Source organism: Sus scrofa, chromosome 1, assembly GCF_000003025.6.
Source record: "Sus scrofa isolate TJ Tabasco breed Duroc chromosome 1, Sscrofa11.1, whole genome shotgun sequence".
In the NCBI taxonomy this organism is placed as follows: Eukaryota; Metazoa; Chordata; class Mammalia; order Artiodactyla; family Suidae; genus Sus; species Sus scrofa.
The window spans coordinates 215921810-215942490 of NC_010443.5; the positions used below are offsets into that span (position 1 = coordinate 215921810).

Here is a 20681-nt window from a genome sequence, read left to right on the forward strand (position 1 = left end):
TACGTGATGCAGAAGAAGGGGAAGTTGAAGTTTTGTGAACAGTAAGACAGAACTCAAACTGAATCACTTCCTGCCCCTTACTCCTCAGCACTCTGAAAATTCTTACATGCCACTTAGTCAGACCCAAGAGAGAACACTTCTCCCAGAGAGAGGAAATATTCTGTAAAGAAATATGTTGAATCAATCTATGACTCAAACCAAAACTTTTGTGAGAGGAGGGGAGGGATAGTATAAGTTTTTAGGGAAATTTTCTTTTATGGCTTCAAGGTAAATAGCACAGCATTTATAAAGCATTCCCTGCCTTTTTTTTTTTTTTTTTTTTTTTTTTGTCTTTTGTCTTTTTAGGGCCACACTTATGGCACATGGAGGTTCCCAGGCTAGGGGTCTAATCGGAGCTGTTGCTGCTGGCCTATGCCAGAGCCACAGCGACACCAGATCTAAGCCTCGTCTGAGACCTACATCACAGCTCACAGCAACGCTAGATCCTTAACCCACTGAGTGAGGCCGAGGATCGAACCCGAAACCTCACGGTTCATAGTCGGATTCATTTCCGCTGCACTACAACAGAAACTCCTTCTATGCTTTCTTACAGTTTTCCTGGATGCAGTCTTATCTAATCATTTTTATACACTATACAACCTGCCCCTTCAAACTTTCTAGCCTTACACAGCCCTTCCCTCCATACCCTGTACATTTCAGACCCATTGGACTGTTTACTGTTCCTCAAGTTACCATGCACTTTTGCACCTTCATGCCTTTGCTCAAGCTCTTCCTCTTGCTAGATATACCTCTTCAACCCTTCACTTGGGAAACTTCTACTTAACTTAGAACTCAATTCAGTTGTCTTTGCCTCCCTCACCACACACAGTCAGCAGAATTTTTGTTTCCTCCCTTACTTTCTTATCATATCCAACTTTATTTGTTTCTCTATCTCCTTCTCTGAACTGCTAGCTCCTTGGGAACAAGGGTTATACCTTAGTCATCTTTTGTTTTCCAAGCAACTCACCATAAGCAGGCACTCAGTAAATGTTGTATAATTTAGATCATTCCTTGCAAAAACCCTACAAACTAAACAGGACAGATATCACCAATTGGACAGATGTAGAAACCCTGTCCAAATCCCAAAGAACTGTACAGAGTAGGGGAGTTGGAACTGTGGGTTGAGCATTGTGAAACTGGCACTACTGCATTCTGACCTACAAAAATAACATTTTCGTATGGCTTAGTCTACAAGAACCCAGGTCTTCTTGTTCTTGGGTTAATGTGTTTTCTAAAGCATTTAAAGAAGCTAACTTTCTGTTTGGCCCCGTAGTTTTAGTGTGACCAACATTTTGAATTATTCAGTTCAATGTGTTGTTTTATTACCATTGGATGCCCCTCCCCGTGCCTCACATATTTTGGAGACCCAACTGTGTCCTGAACCAAGTCTTTAGCGATTTTTAAAGAAGAAGCAGTAGAATGACCTCCCATTCCCAAGCTTAGACCCAGGATTTGCTCCCTCCGCAGAGGGCTTTTCAGCTCGCCAGGTCTCAGTTTCTTTATCTCAAAAATGAAGTGGGTGTTTGAAAGTGTGGGTATTCTTATCCTTTTGACTCTCTTTCCTGTGCCCTGTATAGGCTCCCAGTTCATCCCCTTCCTTACCTTCTTCCAGGCCTGCTTCTATACAAGAGCTGCAGCAGCCCCTTGCCCACCCAAAGGATGCCATCCTCAGAAAAATGTCCAAGCTCTTCCCAGCCCTGTGTTCTCCTCCTCTTCTTTTACTTACCTTATAGCAAACATGATGAGGGTGGACAAGGGGAAATTAAGTAACCTGAATATCATGCCTTGTATAGAGGTGGATCTGAAATCCAGGTAAGTCATGGACATGGGTACATTTCATCTTATGGCAAAATTACAGTGAAAAGGAAAGTCTATGGAGTCTGTATCATAGTTTTGTTTTTGTTTTTATGGATTCAGAAAGCTCCAAGTCCTAGAGGAAAGCAATGTGTAGGAAAGAAACATCAAGGAATAAATAGGTCTTTGGCTTTAGTTTGATGCTGAAGTTTAAAATTAAGATGACTTTTTTCTTTTACTTTAAAAATTCATTTTTAGGAACCATGAGGTTGCGGGTTTGATCCCTGGCTTCGCTCAGTGGGTTAAGGATCCAGCCTTGCCATGAGCTGTGGTGTAGGTCGCAGATGCGACTCAGATCTGGCATTGCTGTAGCTCTGGTGTAGGCCAGCGGCTACAGCTGCAATTAGACCCCTAGCTTGGGAACCTCCATATGCCACAGGAGTGGCCCTAGAAAAGGCAAAAAAAAAAAAAAAAAGACCAAAAAAATTTAAGTAAAACAGAACAAGTAATATTACAAATTATGAATTTTTTAAAAATTCAAAGGAGTATAAAAATTCAATAGAATTATTGAAAAATTAAAATAGAAATTCTGTTTTTTTTTAATTAACCCTCATATAATGTTCTCTGTGCCACACTGTACTGTACTAAGTGCTTTATATAAGTAACTTATTCAGTCATCATAACAGTTTTGTCAAGAGCATACTATTATTTCCCTTGTTTTACAGATGAGGAAACTGAGCCACAGAGATCAAAGAACTTACATAAGATCCCATAGCTAAAACCTCAAGCAGACATTTTTAGAATTCATGAGGTGCTCTAGGAAGGGGTGGAAGAATTCAAATCTGTTGGGCTTCAGATCTTCCTCCCTATTTGCAAACTCAGAGCAGAAACCCCTTTTCCATTCTGAACTTCTGCTTAAAGTTTTCTAGGTCAAAACATTTTTGCTACTAAGAAAACAAAAGCAAAAGTTTGAAAATATGGTATGTTATCTGGATTATTTGACCTTGTAAAGGAGACCAGTTCCTGCACCTTCAGTGGTTGTCTAGGTAGTGAGTAGATTTAGCAGCATTAAAAGGAAATCATTACATACAATCATTACAATTTATGGTTGGAAGAGGAAATTTTCAAAAGAATAAGAATTCTTTAAGAAGTAGAAAAAAGTAGAATCCTTTAAAAAGTAGAAAAAAGAAATATTGAATAGAAGTTCCTGTTGTGGCTCAGCAGAAATAAATCCAACTAGTATCCATGAGGACACCAGTTTGATCCCTGGCCTTGCTTAGTGGATTAAGGATCCAGCATGACCTGTGGTGTAGGTTGCAGATGTGGCTTGGATCTGGTGTTGCTGTGGCTGTGGCTTTCAATCTAGCTTGTAAGGCAGTGTAAGTGTGGAATGGAAAATATTTTAGATGTAATTAAAAATAAATCACAGAAAATATTTCTGGCAAGCATTCTGTAGAAGTTGGCAGGGAATAAGCAGTGGGGGCAAAATCTCAGCCTGGGCAAAGGCTTTGCTCAGAAGTACATGAAGAAAAAGCAAGTACCAAGCCACAGCATATGAATATACCTTAGTTACCAGGACATAAAAGCAGCACTCAAAACTGGAGATAAAATCCAATCTGTTTTGCTTCAGTTCACTGCATTAGCCTGACTTGTTTTGCTTTCTAAAAAGTTTATACTTAGATTCACAAAGGAAAACAACTTGCAAGGGCAGGCAATGATGATAGAGCAGACTCTATCACCCCTATTTATTCATAAAAAAGATAGTAATTGCATCTATGTGTATGTGTGCTTAAAAGAATTATTTCTGGATTGTGCCTAATTCTCCACAAATATATACCCACAAGTGTTAGAGCATCTGGAATTAATAACAATACAACAAAACAGATTGCTTAACCAAAGATGAAAACTTGCCCATTAATGTCAACTTGACTCTGTGCCCAGATTCCAAAGCCTAAACTGATTTAATATTTGCACAGTTACAAATCCTAACAAGGATGTGGTTCTGAGGGCAGTATCCAAAATTCTATTGGATGATTTGCTGTTGGTTTCTTAAGAAAAACATCAGATTTTATTTATTTATTTATTTATTTATTTATTTATTGTCTTTTTTAGGGCCGCAATGGTGGCATGTGGAGGTTCCTAGGCTAGGGATCGAGTCGGAGCTATAGCTGCTGGCTTATGCCATAGTCACAGCAGCACCAGATCTGAGCTGATCTGCGACCTACACCACAGCTCACAGCTCATACTGTCTCCTTAACCCACTAAGTGAAGCCAAGGATTGAACCTGTGTCCTCATGGATACCAATCAGATTCGTTTCCACTGAGCCACATCCAAGAGAAACATCAGATTTTAGTCAGGCAAAGACAGCTTTAGATTTTTAAGTGCATCTTCAAAGTAGAATGCATTATGACTTTAAATTAGCTGATTTAGAAATAGGCTGATTTGGGTATGGTACATTCTTAACTACATAAGACATTGATAAGAAGAATTTATTTCAGATACCACAGATATCTATTTAAAGCTAGATATGAAAATCTACCTAACTCCCATTCCCAGTGCATAGGGATGCCACTAGATAATTCTGGAATTGATCCTTGAGACTGGTAGGCTTCATTTGGAGGCAAATTTGGAAGAAAAAAAAAAACAAAAGGAGCTCCTGAAAGGATGAGCCAGATGGTTATGGTAATGGAGAAAGAAGGACTCTGTCTCTAAAATTTAGGACCAAGAGAAGGCAACCCAAAGCAGCAGTTGAAATAGCAGAAATTTGTACTGGTGGAAGATCCAATGTACCAGATCTACTTTAAAAATAAAAAACATTTAAGAAAAAATTTCCTATTTATGATTGAAAGTCAGCTACTAGTTTGTAAAGTGCTTGCTACTTATATCATGAAGACTATAAGTTGTAAAAATATTCTTTGCTTTGTCTGAACGTTCTCTTTTAAGGCTCCTCATATTCAACTAGAAGATAAGAATTGTCCTTGTGCTAAATAAAAACAATAATAAACAAATGGGTCCTAACTAAACTTTGTACAGAAAAGGAAACCATAAACAAAATGAAAAGACAACTTACAAAGTGGGAGAAAATATTTGCAAACAATGCAATCAACAAGAGATTAATTTCCAAAATATACAAACAGCTCATACAGCTTAATATCCAAAAAACAAACAACTCAATGAAAACAATGGGCAGAAATTCTAAAAAGACATTTCTCCAAAGATAGACAGATGGCCAAAAGGCACATGAAAAGATGCTCAACATCACTAATTATTAGAGAAATGCAAATCAAGACTACAATGAAGTTATACCTCTCACCAGTCAGAATGGTCATCATTAAAAAGTCTACAAATGATAAATGCTAGAAAGGGTGTGGAGAAAAAGAACCCTCCTCCACTATAGGTGGAAATATAAATTGGTACAGCCACTAAAGAGAAAAGTATGGGGGTTCCTTAAAAAACTGAAAATAGAGTTACCTTTTGATCTAGAAATCACATTCCTGGGCATATATCTAGAAAAAAAACTCTAATTTGAAAAGATGCACACAATCCAATGTACATAGCAGCACTATTCCCAGTAGCCAAGATATGGAAGCAACCTAAGTGTCCATCAACAGATGAATGGATAAAGATGTGGTGTATGTATATATCAGTGTATGTGTGTATATATATATATATCAACCATAGAAAAGAATGAAATAATGCCATTTGCAGCAACATGGATGGACCTAGAAATTATCATATTAAGTGAAGTGAGACAGAGAAAGACAAACATCATATGATATTTATATGTGGAATCTAAAAAATGATATAAATTAACTCATTTCCAAAACAGAAAGAGACTCACAGACATAGACAAAAACTCGGGGTTAGCAAAATGAATAGCCAAGGGTGGGTGGGTGATAAATTTGGAGGATGGGATTAACACATACACATTACTATATATAAAATAAGTAAACAACAAGGACTTACTATATAGCACAGGAATTATATTCAATATCTTAATAACTTAAAATGAAAAAGAATCTGAAAAGAATATATGTATATTATATATTTTATATATATATAAATCTCTTTGCTCTACACTTGAAACTAAAATTAACTATAAATTCTATACTATAGAAGTATGGTAAGTTGACTATACTTCAATTAAAAAAGACATAAATACACAAATAGTTATACACACACAGAAGAATTGTCCTTGTGCTAAAAAACCTTCCAAACCAATCAACCTATCAGCCTTTAGTGCTTTGATGATCTGGTTTATCAAATGCTCGTGATAATTACACACAGCAGATACTTTGTTAAATTATATGCCATTTGAATGATATATTAATTAAGAAAATTAATGAGCGTACATTATTATTCATTATTATTATTATTAGATCCTAATGATTCAAGAGTAATTTGATAAATTTTCTTTTCTTTTTTTGCTTTTTAAGGCCACACCCGTGACACATGGAAGTTCCCAGGCTAGGGGTCCAATCAGACCTAGAGCTGCTGGCCTATGCCACAGCCGCAGTAATGAGAGATCTGGAGCTGGGTCTGCAACCAACACCACAGCTCACAGTGAAGCCGTATCGTCAACCCACTGAGCCCAGGATCAAATCTGTGTCTTCATGAATACTAGCCAGGTTTGTAACCTGCTGAGCCACAGTGGGAACTCCTGATGATTTGTTTTCTTTTTTCTAATTAAGGTTACTTTGCAACTGATACAGAGCAGAGGGATACCTCAACTCCAAAATTACAATCCTAGGGAAGGTATTTTTTTTTCTGAAGTGTGTTTGTCAGCTAACTTAAGTTGAGGGAAAAAAATACTAGTTTCCCCAGACTGAAACAACATATTTCTAGGAAAGGGAAAGACAGTGCATGCCTTAAAGTTGAAGGTGAACCACAATGCCTATCTATCAGAAGGCTAAAATGAGATAGAAAATACCAGGTATTTGCAAGGATTTGAGACAACTGGAATTCTTATACATGGCTGCTGAGAGTGTAAATTGCTGCGGCCACTTTGGAAAATAATTTGATTGTATTCACTAAAGCTGAACATATGCATATCTTTGATCCAACAATTCTACTTGAAGGCATATACCCAACAGAAAGGCATTAAAATGTTTACCAAAAGACATGTAAGAGAATGTTCCTAGCAGTCCTAGTAATATAATTTCAAGCTAGAAATAGTGCAAATGTCTGTCTACATTATAAATTGTGGCACATTGATTTAGAGGAATTCTAACCGGTAATAAGAATAAACAAGCCACTTCTATGTGCAACAACACAGAGGCATTTCACAAACATAATACTGAGTAAATGAGGCCAGATACAAAAAAGTATATAACGTATGAATTCATTTATAAATAGTTCAGAACCCCCACAGGCAAATTGAATATATGATATTAGAAAACATAATAATGACTTTTTTTGAAGCGGAGAGAATTAACTAGAAGAGGTCATGAAGAAACTTCTGAAGTTCTTTACTCTTCTGTTTCTTTTTATGGTTACTAGGTTTGTTCACTTTGTGACAGTTCATTAAGCTGTATAGCTATGATTTGTGCAGTATGTTATGTATTAATGAATTTTTTAAGTTAAAAGAAATAGAAATTGCCAGTGAATTCTGAAATAAATGGATTCCACATTCTTAAGTGTGGTGGTCAAAGAGACTCATTGGCATAATTAAATAAGCACTCTATTTTATGGTTAAAAAAATTAAAGGAACATCAATGTCTGTTTGATAATGAACTTAGCTGACTAGAAAATGGTCAGACAGAAAATGGACGCATTTCCTTTCTTCCCTTAGTATGGAAGAAGTGCTTCTATTGTGCCTGATTAAAGATTTAATTTACGTCCTGAAAGAATTGAAAATCAGATTAATGCACACACAAAAAAATCCTAGGAATAAACCTGACCAAGGAGGTAGAAGACTTATACACTGAGAACTATAAAACATTAATTAAGGAAATTAAAGAGGATTCATAGAAATGGAAAGTATCTCATGCTTTTGGACTGGAAGAATTAATATTGTTAAAATGGCCATACTACCCAAAGCAAGCTGCAGATTTAATGTGATTCCTATCAAATTGCCCATTACATTTTTCACAGAACTATAACAAATAATCCAAAAATTTATGTAGAACCACAGAAGACCCAGAATTGTCAAAGCAATCTTCAGGAAAAAAAAAAAAAATACAAAGCTGAACACATAAATCTCTCAGACTTGAGATAATACCATAATGCTACAGTTATCAAAACAGTGTGGTATTGTTACAAAAACAGACATACAGATCAATGGGACAGAATAAAAAGCCCAGAAATAAACCCAGACACCTACAGTCAATTAATGTTCGACAAAGGGGGCAAAAATATAAAATGGAAAAAAGGCAGTCTCTTCAGCATGTGGTGCTGGGAAAACTGGACAGCTTCATGTAAATCAATGAAACTAGTACATACCCTCACACCATGTACAAAAATAAACTCAAAATGGCTTAGAGTCTTAAACATAAGACATAACACCATAAAACTTCTAGGAAAGAACATAAGCAAAACATTCTCTGACATCAACCATACAAATGTTTTCTGAGGTCAGTCTTCCAAGGCAATAGAAATAAACCAATGGGACCTAAATCAAACTGACAAACTCTTGCACGGCAAAGGAAACCATAAACAAAACAGAAAGACAACCTATGGAATGGGAGAAAATAGTTTCAAAAATATAACCGATAAAGGCTTAATCTCCAAATTATACAAACAACTCATACAACTCAGTAACAAAAAACAAACAAACAAACAAACAAAAAATCCAATTGGAAAATGGGCAGAAGACCTAAGTGGATTTTTCTCCAAAGAAGACATACAGATGGCAACAGGCACATGAAAATGTGTTCAGCATCACTAATTATTAGAGAAATGAAAATCAAAACTACAATTAGGTACCATCTCACATTAGTCAGAATGGCCATCATTAAGAAGGCTACAAATAGCAAATACCGTAGAGGGTGTGGAGAAAATGGAACCCTCCTACACTGTGGGAATGTAAATTGGTACAACCGCTATGGAAAACAGTATGGAGGTACCTCAGAAAACTAAAAATAGAAATACCATATTATCCAGCAGTCCCACTCCTGAGAATATATTTGGACAAAACTAATTCAAAAAGATACATGCACCCCTGTGTTCAGTATAGCACTATTCACAATAGCCAAGACATGGAAACCACCTAAATGTCCATGGATAGAGGAATGGATTAAGAAGATGTGGTTTATATTCACAATAGAATACTACTCAGCCACAAAAAGAACAAAATAATGATATTACTTATATGTGGAATATAAAATAAGACACAAGTGAATCTGTCTACAAAATAGAAACAGATTGACAGACGTAAAGCACAAACTTGTGGCTGCCAAGGAGGATGGGGAGGGAGTGGGATGGACTGAGAGTTTGAGTTAGTAGATGCAAACTATTACATTTAGAATAGATAAATAACAAGATCCTATTGTATAACACAGGAAACTATTTCTAATCACCTGGGATAGGCCAGGTGAAAGTAATATAAAAAAATTATGTATGTGTATGTATGCCTGGGTCACATTGCTATTCCGCATAAATTGGCACAACATTGTAAATCATCTATATTTTAATAAAGAAAGAAAATCAGATTAAAGAAGATTTTTAAGGTGTTTTTCAGACTAAGATAGTATCCTCAGGGTAACTCTGAAAAACATTTGGCTGCCCTTTTCAGTGATGGTCAAGAAGTCCTTATAAACTAAAAATGGTTGGAGTTCTGCAGGAATTAGAGGATGTTGAGAGTTACCTAACAAGAGTATTCTTTCTTAACTGACAAATCTCACTTCTTTCTCCAAAGAAGAAATCTAGATATGCAGAAACATAAGCCATTCATTGACAATACTGTTTCCATCTGACAATAATACATCCAAGTGTGGACATGTGACCCAGATCTAGCCAATGATGTCCCAGGTGTGCCTGGGACTTCTGGGAAAATTTCTCCTCTTAGAAGTAAGTGCTCACAGACATAGAGACCTTGTAGTTGCCAAGGGGGATGGGAGGGAGTGGGATGGATGGGGATTTTGGAGTTAGTAAATTTGAACTATTACATTTAGAATGGATAAGCAATGAGGTCCTACCGTACTTCCCAGGAAACCTATCCAGTCTCTTGGGATAGAACATGATGGGAGATAGTATGAGAAAAAGAATGTCCGTATATGTATGACTGGGTCACAACGCTATACAGCAGAAATTGGCACGACACTATAAATGAACTATATGTATATTTTTAAAAAAAACGTAGTGCTTTTTGACTTCCACTCACTTAGCCTCTGTGAGGATGTGATACTCAAAGCTGGGCCAACCATCTTCTCCCATAAAGGGGAAAACATGGACAGTCTGAGAGTGACTGAGCAGAGGGTTAGAAAGGGCCTAGGTCTTTGGTGACATCCTTGCTACTTTGCGTTAACTCTGGGGCTGCCAACTTAAGGACTTCTTATTTAGTGAGAAGTGAGTGTCCTTGTATGTTAAAGCCATGTTCAATTTGATATTCTTTTGTTTCAGGTAAAGAATATCAAGTGATACAAATTCTCTGTATATGTACTTGTCTAAATGTAACCTACATTGGCTTTTTCTAAATCTTGAAATGGTTAACAACTAATAGTTTTTGGACTTTGACTTAATAATGTCTTTAAAGTCAGTTGGATTGTTTCAACATTTTCCCCTCTCATCAGAGCTCTTCTTCTTTAAAAGAAATATTTTTGTGTGCTTTTTTTTTTTTTTAAGGGCCCCACCCACAGCGTATGGAGGTCCCAGGCTAGGGGTCCAACTGGAGCTACAGCTGCCAGCCTACTCCACAGCCACAGCAACACCAGATCCCAGCTGCGTCCGCAACCTGCACCACAGCACATGGCCATGCTGGATCCTTAACCCACTGAGTGAGGCCAGGAATCAAACCCGCAACCACATGGTTCCTAGTTGAATTCGTTTCTGCTGAACCACAATGGGAACTCCTCTTTTTAAAAATTTTTAATTGTGGTAAAAAAAATACATAATTAAAACTTACCCTCTTAACCATTTTTTTTTTTTTTTGTCTTTTTAGGGCCGCACCTGTGACATATGGAGGTTCCCAGGCTAGGGGTTGAATTGGAACTGTAGCCAATGGCCTATGCTACAGCCACACCAGATCTGAGCTGTATCTGTGACCTACACCACAGCTCATAGCAATGCTCGATCCTTAACCCACTGAACAAGGCCAAGGATTGAACCTGCATCCTCATCGATACTAGTCAGATTTGTTTCCAAGACGGGAACTCCCTTAACATTTTAAGTGTATGTTTCCGTAGTGTTAACTGTATTCACATTGTTGTGCAACAGATCTCTAGAATGTTTAAATCTTGCGAAACTGAAATTTTATCCATCACATAACAGCTCTCATTTCCCTCTTCCTCAAGCCCATGGCAACCCTGTTCTATTCTGTTTCCTAATAGCACCATATGAGTGTGATCATGCAGTATACAGTATTTGTGTCTGGCTTATTTCACTGAGCATTCTGTCTTCAATATTCATCCTTGTTATAGCATGTGATCTCATTTTTAAGGCTGAATAACAATCCATTGTATATATATACACTATACTTTCTTTATCCATTCATTAGTGGACATTTGGGTTGATTCCACCACTTGGCTATTTTGAATAATACTGCAATGAACATGAGTGTGCAAATATCTCTTCAATATCCTTCTTTCAGTTCTTTGGATATATACCCAAATGTGAGATTGCCAGATCATATGGTGATTATATTATTAACTTTTTGAGAACTTTCATACTGTTCTCTATAGTAGCTAGTTTAAACATTTTATTTTATTTTATTTTATTTTATTTTATTTTATTTTATTTTATTTATTTTTTTTTTTTGCTATTTCTTTGGGGCCGCTCCCACGGCATATGGAGGTTCCCAGGCTAGGGGTTGAATCGGAGCTGTAGCCACTAGCCTACGCCAGAGCCACAGCAACGCGGGATCCGAGCCGCGTCTGCAATCTACACCACAGCTCACAGCAACGCTAAACATTTTAATATTTAAATGTTGTTATATTTTAAGCAAAAATTTAGTATAATAATATGTTATAAAATTGATATATTTAAATAAAAATATATATGAGAGAAAGCATGTATCAGAAATAGAAAGGATAAGCTGAAAATTTTTTTGTATCAAGACAAGATTTTGAAAATTTAGGAGTTCTTCAACTATTTGAGGTGTTCTTTTAAAAAAATTCATATTGCCTGGCCATCATTAATAAGTCAACAAATAACAAATAATGGAAAGGTGTGGAAAAAAGGGGACTCTCTTATACTGTTGGTGGGAATGTAAATTGATACAACCACCATGGAAAACAGTGTGGAAGTACCTCAGAAAACTAAATATAGAACTACCATGTGACCCAGGAATCCCACTCTTGGATAAAACTTTCCTTGAAAAAGATATGTGTACTTGTATGTTCATTGTAGCACTATTCACAATAGCCAAGACATGGAAACAACCTGAATGCCCATCAGTGGATGAATTGATTAAGAAGATGAGGTATATATACACAATACTACTCAGCCATAAAAAAGAATGAAATAATGCCATTTGCAGCAACATGGATGGAACTAGAGACTCTCATACTAAGAGAAGTAAGTCAGAAAGAGAAAGACAAATACCATATGATACCACATATCTAGAGTCTAGTATATGGCACAAATGAACCTTTCCACAGAAAAGAAACTCATTGACTTGGAGAACAGATTTGTGGTTGCCAGGGGGAAGGGGCGCGGAGTGGAATGGACTGGGAGTCTGGGCTTAATAGATACAAACTATTGAATTTGGAGTGGATAAGCAATGAGATCCTGCTGTATAGCACTGGGAAGTCTATCTAGTCACTTGTGATGAAACATGATGGAAGATAATGTGAGAAAAAGAATATGTGTGTATGTATGACAGGGTCACTTTGCTGTATAGTAGAAATTGACAAAACACTGTAAATCAACTATAACAGAAAAAATAAAAATCCTTAGAAATTCAGATTGCCATTAATAGTATTATTATTACTATTTTTAGTGCTAATTTTACAGATTGCCATATAGTACTTTTATTGCTATTATATTCTTGTCAAACACCAGTTGGGTTTGTTTACCCCAAATTTTTATGTATATAACTTTGTGTATAAAACTATGAAAATAATTTATACATAATCGTGAATTAAGTCATTTTGGGTGGACAAATAGTGTCAAAATAAAATAACTTGTATAGACATTGAAGCTCAAATTTCATTAACATCCTACTTATAAAGTAAACTGTTAAGCAGGTTCCATATCCTCCAGTAACCAATGTAGAAACCAAATTTTAAAAACCGTCAATTAATAAGACATCAGTGTTTTAAAAATTAAAAAGAATAATTGTACCAAAGTGTAAATCAAATATTTATACATTCATAACAAAATAAAATATTAAAAAATAATTATAAGAAGAATTTTGACATATTAATAAAATAGATAAAAACTCAAATAGATATATATTAGTGTTAGAACTCCACTGATAATGCAGATAGTGAACTCATGATTATGTATATCATGTATAATTTCTTCCCCTGTCTCTGTAACTGAACTGCTTTAATTTCGGTATTAAGATGAAATAATACAAAATAATCCCAGGGCTCAGATTTGGCAGCCTAATAATGTTCTCCACTAAAGAAATTAGGGCTCTTTGGAGAATGGCTCATTTCATGTTTTGGGTAGAAGAAATGCAAGGTGACCCTGAATAACTTGTTGCCTGAAAGCAGTGATGCATATTTTAAAGTTCTGAGGTAGTTTAAAAAAAAAGAGGAAATGAGCCACCTTAAAGGGGCTTCTGTGCTAAATTGTGACAATGTGACTCAAAACAACAAAAAATTATAGCTAATCAAAACAAGTCTGAAAACAAGTTAATTACAGCATCACCCAAAATCATAAATCCATAGTGATGCTCAAAAGGGAAAAGTACTAAAACCTGTTTTCTGATCAAACTATTATCTCACATTACCTTTATTCAGAAGTTAATTATAAATATATTCTCATAATATGTGAACGTGTTTCCTTGTACAAAGACCAAGTTATTGCTAGCATAACCTTTATAGGATTTTTCTCCTATGTTTGGATATGCCTATCAAGTAGTGACAAACGCTGGCAAGGTTGTTAAAAGTTCTGTTAACTCTTTAGACATTCCACAGCACCTTCAGTTCCACATTATCTCAAATTGGCTGCTATTTAAAAAAAAAAAAAAAAAAAAAAGCCAGAAAGAAAGTCCTTCTCAATGCTGGTATTCAGTAGGCTGTTTCCTTTTTCACTCATCTCCACTCACACCATGCCAGCTGTTAAATGTTTTGAACATCTCCCCTGGATAGACCAGGAGATTTTCTTTCACAACCAAATGGCCACCCAGTGATATACTGCATCATTAGTAGATATTAAATTCAGTTGTTAGAAAACATTTAAAAATTAAGACTATGAAAGCTTTCCACTCACAGATGTGATAGTTCCTGGCCATTGACCTAAATAAACTAAGCCATAATCCACACCCTGGATATTATTCCCATAAAACAGAGCTTCTTTGTGCAGCAATCAGAAAATACAACTCAAAGGTCTGGAAACTTGTCCACACTGGTATGACACGCCTTTTTCTTCCACACTGCCCACTTTGCAAGCTGCAGCCGTCCTCTAAATTGCCGACTTCATTATCCTTACATGAGATTCTAACTAGGCTCAGTCTTGGTTACTTGGTAGCTGGGTTTAAGATGAAAATTACTAAAGTGGGAAGACTGCTAAATACTTCTTCTCCTTTCCAAGGTAAGACCTAATTATGTTCCTCCTTTGGACAGATATGACCCGTTCCTCAGTATGCCTAATGATGCAGAGCAAAAGAACTGGTTTCCCTTCCTTTGCTAAGAAGAGGTGTTGCCTATAATAAGTACAGAAATATCTGGTTTTAACAATGAACCACAATCCTGGAAGTTACTAGTCCCTGCATGGTTCTTCCTAGATTGTAGGGAGAGCCAATAAATCTAAACACAGATTTTCTTTAAGGAGGAATTGCCACAAATAACCAGAAAAAAAAAGAAAAAAAAAAAAAAGGATACTGCTAAAAATGACTTCTATCTAATCTTTTATACTTTTATGGATTAAAAATACAAGGATTTATAAACTATATTTTTTCCCAATTGGCACATCACAATACAAATGACTTTATTAATATTTCTAAATGCTGAGTCTAATTTCATGGACTTCATAGTACTATGAAAAAATCCTTCCACTTTACATGATGAAAGGTAATAATAATTGGGCAGGCAGATGTAAACATTACATGTCACATCCTAGGCATGGAACCCATCGTACTTTTTTTAGTAAAATAGCTTATATTCCTTTGATTCAATAATATACAATTTATTCTATTAATTATAATTTGTCACCATGTAACATCAACTGTGAGTATGGTTTCACAAACCACATGACGCTTTTTTTTTTTTTTTAATTTTGTCTTTTGCCATTTCTTGGGCTGCTTCTGTGGCATATGGAGATTCCCAGGCTAGGAGTCGAATCAGAGCCATAGCCACTGGCCTACACCAGAGCCACAGCAACACGGGATCCAAACCGTCTCTGCAACCTATACCACAGCCCACGGCAATGCTGGATCCCCAACCCACTGAGCAAGGCCAGGGATCGAACCCGCAACCTCATGGTCCTAGTGGGATTTGTTAACCACTGAGCCACGACGGGAACTCCACAAACCACATGACACGAGTAAGTCAGTGAAGGAAAAAGTACATACTCTCCTTAATAAAATAATGCTACATATACATTGAGGTAATATGGATCTTATATAAGTCAAAATGAAGAAAAAAGGGAGCTAAAGAGCTAAAAAATAGCCACAAAATCATATAAGAATGCATGTTGCCACCTGTGTCTGTGGCTAAAACTTTTTAGAAAGATGAAAAAGTAATATTTACTCAAGGAAATACTTAATACCTATACTACTGACTTACCAGTATGAAGCAGTCATGCTGGCAACTGATAAAGTATGTTTAAACAGGATTGCTAAAGAATGAGGACAAGTTATACATAATATATGTATAAAAGATGATGGAAAAACAAAACCTCAGGAAGGAAAAAAATACTTTTTTTTTTGTTTGTTTTTTTTAGGGCCACACCTACAGCATATGAAGTTCTCAGGCTAGGGGTCAAATTGGAGCTATAGCTGCCAGCCTACACCACAGCTCACAGCAATGCCAGATCCACTACCCACTGAATGAGGCCAGAGATTGAAACAGCATCCTCATGGATATTAGTCTGATTTGTTTCCACTGCACCACAACGGGAACTCCCAAAGAAAGAGTGTGGTTTGTTTCCACCCGGTTTTGAACTGGGGACCTTTCCCATGGGAGGTGAATGTGATAACCACTACACTACAGAAATTAGCCTGCATGTTTTTGGAATTAATAAATTCAGGTTAGAGGAAAGTTCACGTTTGTGTTTAATAATCCCCCCAAATGAAAGAACATGGGGAAAAGGCATATGTTCTCTTTAAAACAGAAAATATAAACTGCTGAAATATCATTTCTTAAACATCTGCCACTGATAGATCTGGCTAAGAAGTTGGAGTGGTTGAGATTTGAACACAGCAGACATGCAGAACTATGAAGTTCTGTCAAACTCTTTAAGAAAATACCTTGTGGTTGCAAAGGAAGAGGGGGAGGGAGTGGGATGGACTGGGAATTTGGGGTTAATAGATGCAAACTATGGCCTTTGGAATAGAAAAGCAATGAGATCCTGTTGTATAGCACTGGGAACTCTATCTAGTCACTTATGGTGGAGCATGATAATGTGAAAAAAGAATGTATACATGTATGTATAACTGGGTCACCTTGCTGTACAGTAGAAAATTGACAGAACACTGTAAACCAGCTATAATGGAAAAGATAAAAACATTATAAAAATAAATAAAAGAAAATACTTTATCTTTGTTGAAAAATCCAAGTAATGAACAAAACGTTCTTACAATTGCAAAAGCTCTTGGATGCTTTAGCATTGCTGGGGGAAATTGTGATGGTCATCTAATATATGAGCTGTTCAAAGTAAAGGGGAACTAGATGTGGACTGGTATGCTGGTTAAAAGTGAAGACAAATTTATGGGTGGATACCTGGTTCCACTAAGAGAATGGAGGATGACAGGGACCCTTTCTCTCAGATGGTGATGAATGTAGCCCTAAAGAAAGTAGGTGAAAGATTTTAATGTTATCTCCCTAAAATTTTTTTTGAAAATGATGGAAACTCTGAATAGAAAAATAGATTCTCAAAGAGGATTAGAGATGCATTAAATTAAATCACTTAGAATCCATCTTCCTTGTTGGTTCTTTTTCCTTCGTGGAATTTGACTCTGGGTTTTAATTTCTGGTCTGAAATATGGTGGTTGTATCATCTTGAGTTAGTACTTTCTAAATCTCACTTGCTTAATTTTATACATTGAGAAAATAACATTTATCTCATAGAGGTACTGTGACAAATGGATAACATGGAATGGAATGTCTCACATTTAATAAATGTTCAGTGATTATCAACAGCTACCTTTCATGACTGCTTCTGACTTGCTTTACCTTCCTAAGCATCTCAGTGCCTCTCTAGGGTAGAGTGTTTTATTATTGTTTTTTGTTTTTATTTTACGTTTTACACCAGAGGGTGAAAATATTCAGTCTTAGGAAAGTTAAGATCCAAAAATCACACAACTAGTCACTATCAGATGATGGACTCTATCTGACTCTAAAACTCTGTTTCTTACTATTATGCTATACTGCACTCTTCACCTGAGGCAAAACAAAACAAAAACAAAAACATTCACAGATATAGCAAAATTTACCAACAATAACAAGGACAGCATGTGAGCATGTGCCAGAAGGCTGCTACAGGGAGGAAGTGTCCCAAACTCTGTATTCCCTTTTTACCACCCCCAACAATGAACTTTACTTGTCCTCTTAAGACTCTGTCCCCTTAAAGTTTTCTTTTGCATTCTGATATTAGTGTCAGAACCTAGAGGGAAATTGAAAAGACATTAGAAGTTCTACTATGATTCCTGAAGTCCTTGAACCAAGCATCTTTTTTTAAAGGATGGAATTCAGATTTCTTTCTGCTGTTCAAGACTATTTTTGGTCTTAATGTTACTAAATGTCCCTGTTGCAAACTGAGCTATAAAAGAAGGAGAATTCTGTCATTTGATTTTCACCATGTTTGCCAAAATTTCAACTTGTTGAATGAAACATACATTGATTTTGGCACAGTCACACACACACAGTGCACCTAAAAAGACTTTATGCTATCAGATTAACCAGCATAAATATTCCCTGATGTATATATTTGTCTTTTCCCAAAGTTGCCCCTTCTGCAGTACTTCCATGCAATGATTTAATTTTGCACTTATATCTCCAAAAAGACCTCATGCTGTCAGATTTACTGGCATAAAAAAATCCTTGAGGGAGTTCCCACCGTGGTACAATAGGTTAAGGATTCCCAACAGCAGCAGCACAGGCTGCTACAGAGGTGTGGGTTGGATTCCTGGCCAGGTGCAGTGGGTTAAAGGATCCGGATGCATTGCCCCAGCTGTGGCATCCATCCCATCTGTCAAGGGTGTGGCAGTAAAATGGAAAAAAAAAAAAAAAAGAGAGAGATCCTTGGTATTCATTTTTTTCCCTGTGCCCCACCCCTATGCCTCACCTCCCACATATTTCTCTGTGATAATTTAATTCTTCCATGGAGCAGAACTTTTTTACCACTGAAATTTAGATACATTCCCCCAAGCTATTTGCAAGTTGTTTCTTTTATCTCCTACAGACTCTGACCATGAATGGCAGCTCTCATTTCTCAATCTCTTCCTTTACTTTCACCTCTATTTCATTACCTAAGTGAAAATTCCTCTCAGAATTTTTCCCCTCTGTTAATGGGAAAGGGAAAAAAGTACATTCTGGATTTAGATACCAAAAGTTAAACAGTGATGGGAAAAATAAGAAAAATATCTAGGTCAATACATTGTTGAGAAAATGAATTATGCAGCTACCAGTCAAAGACTGGTAGGAAATCCAGGATCCTTTCAGAGAAGCATGAAGAACATGTGAAATGTGAGTTGCAGAGAGTAATGTCCATGACAGTTCTTTACTCTTTAAGGGCACTATCCAACAATTCAGCTCAAGCACCCCAAACTTTAAGAAATAAAAGATTCTGAAGTCCTGAATACAGAGCTGTGACTTTTCAGGGTTGGAATTAAAAGAAGAGCACTAAGTCTTCAAAAGACAAAAGTGAGAAGCAATAGTAGGTAGGGATGTAGGGAATAGCATAGGATGGCATACAGAGATGTATACAGTGACATATACAGATGATTCAAATGCTTACACAGTGCTGAGGAGGGAGTGAAAGTTAAGATCTAGCCACACCTAGTCCTGGATACTCCACTCTCAACTCTCCAAAGATATTCTGGAATCAACCTGTGTACAGCTACAATACTTTAGGGTTTTGAGCCATTTCTTTATTAAAATAGCCTGGAGGAAAGTATTCATGTGAGGAAAGATAAGGCAAAGAAAAGTGCAAGACAGAAAGAAATAAAGAGAACAAAAACAGTTTTCATTCTAAATGAATAGTATCAAAACTAATGAGCTTTTGAATTTACTCATTTAGAATGTCAATTCCTTATTTTTTTCACAAATGATTTATTTTTGAGCAGATGTTTTTGAGAGGAGGGCTCCTTTTTGGTTCCTTTATTTGTCCCTCTTTCTTGAAAACCACTTGTAAACAATTGTGAGTAGGTTTGTCTTGGATAAGCATTAGGAGTAGGAAGTAGAATTATCAACTTGGTTGTGGGGGAGGGGAACATGTACTATAAAGACTATTACCCTTTATTTTAGCAATTTATTAGTAATTTTACAAATCACTCGAAAGAAAGCCAAATGGAATTCTAAGTAGCAACTCATCTTTTACTACTATTGGCAATTATAATAAATCAACCTAATTATTTTATAGAAATAAAAAGCATTTCTCCATGGTTTTTAAGATCTTACTTCACAAGAACTGACTAAAAATCTATCAGAATGTTGATTTCATTCTTACCTTGTGATCTGGTTTTGTTTTCTTCCCTGAAAAGCTGTAGCTCTGTGTTCAGAGAGTTGCAGGCTCTTTTTATTACTCAAAGTTTGGCAGAGAGCCAAACTGCTGTAGAAGGGAAAGCTGAGTGGGTGTGATTTTAGCAGGTTTTTAATAGCGTGTAAAGAGCAAATAGTTACAATTCTATCAGCTAAGATTTACTGCTTTCTGCCTTCTCCTCCTTTCCTTCTTAAAATTAATCTAGCAATTATAGATTTTATGCTCTGTGTTTTTATACTTGCAACTCACATCAGGATTATCTCACAGTGCAACCCTTTCATTATCTCCAAACTTGAGCAATTATCTGCTATAAACCATAGTATTGTGTCTGGGAAGAATGAAAGAGGAGGGCTGTCTCCATATTTGAGATAAAGGCAAGCAGGCAGAAAGCTGAGATGATCTGTGCTGATTGAGTATTGAGCTGTGTGCAATAAGTGGGAGAGATGGATGACAGGTAACAACAGAGGGAATGTCATCCTATTCTACCCTGAGAATTCTTGCAAATACTGAGATTACAAAGGATAATAGTATGGCTTTATGATGTACTCTGAACTCTGAACTCTTCATTAGTACAAAATAAACAGTGTCTCTTATAAGCTGTATATAGTTGGATTTTATTTTGTTTAATTTCTAACCAGTTTGACTATCATTTGTCTTTGAA

At 36.3% G+C, this 20681-nt stretch overlaps 1 protein-coding gene and 1 non-coding gene across 5 annotated transcripts in view; both read right to left on the bottom strand.

Annotated features, from left to right (window-relative positions):
* Positions 1–20135, bottom strand: part of IL33 (interleukin 33) — a 42115-nt gene extending 21980 nt beyond the window's left edge. Inside the window, exon 1 of one of the 4 annotated variants that reach the window (XM_021073766.1) lies at positions 19988–20135. The gene's annotated coding sequence lies outside the window, so the exon portion shown is untranslated. 4 annotated transcript variants of the gene reach the window in all.
* Positions 16243–16315, bottom strand: TRNAG-CCC. Its single transcript has one exon. It is a non-coding gene; the product is annotated as a tRNA-Gly (tRNA).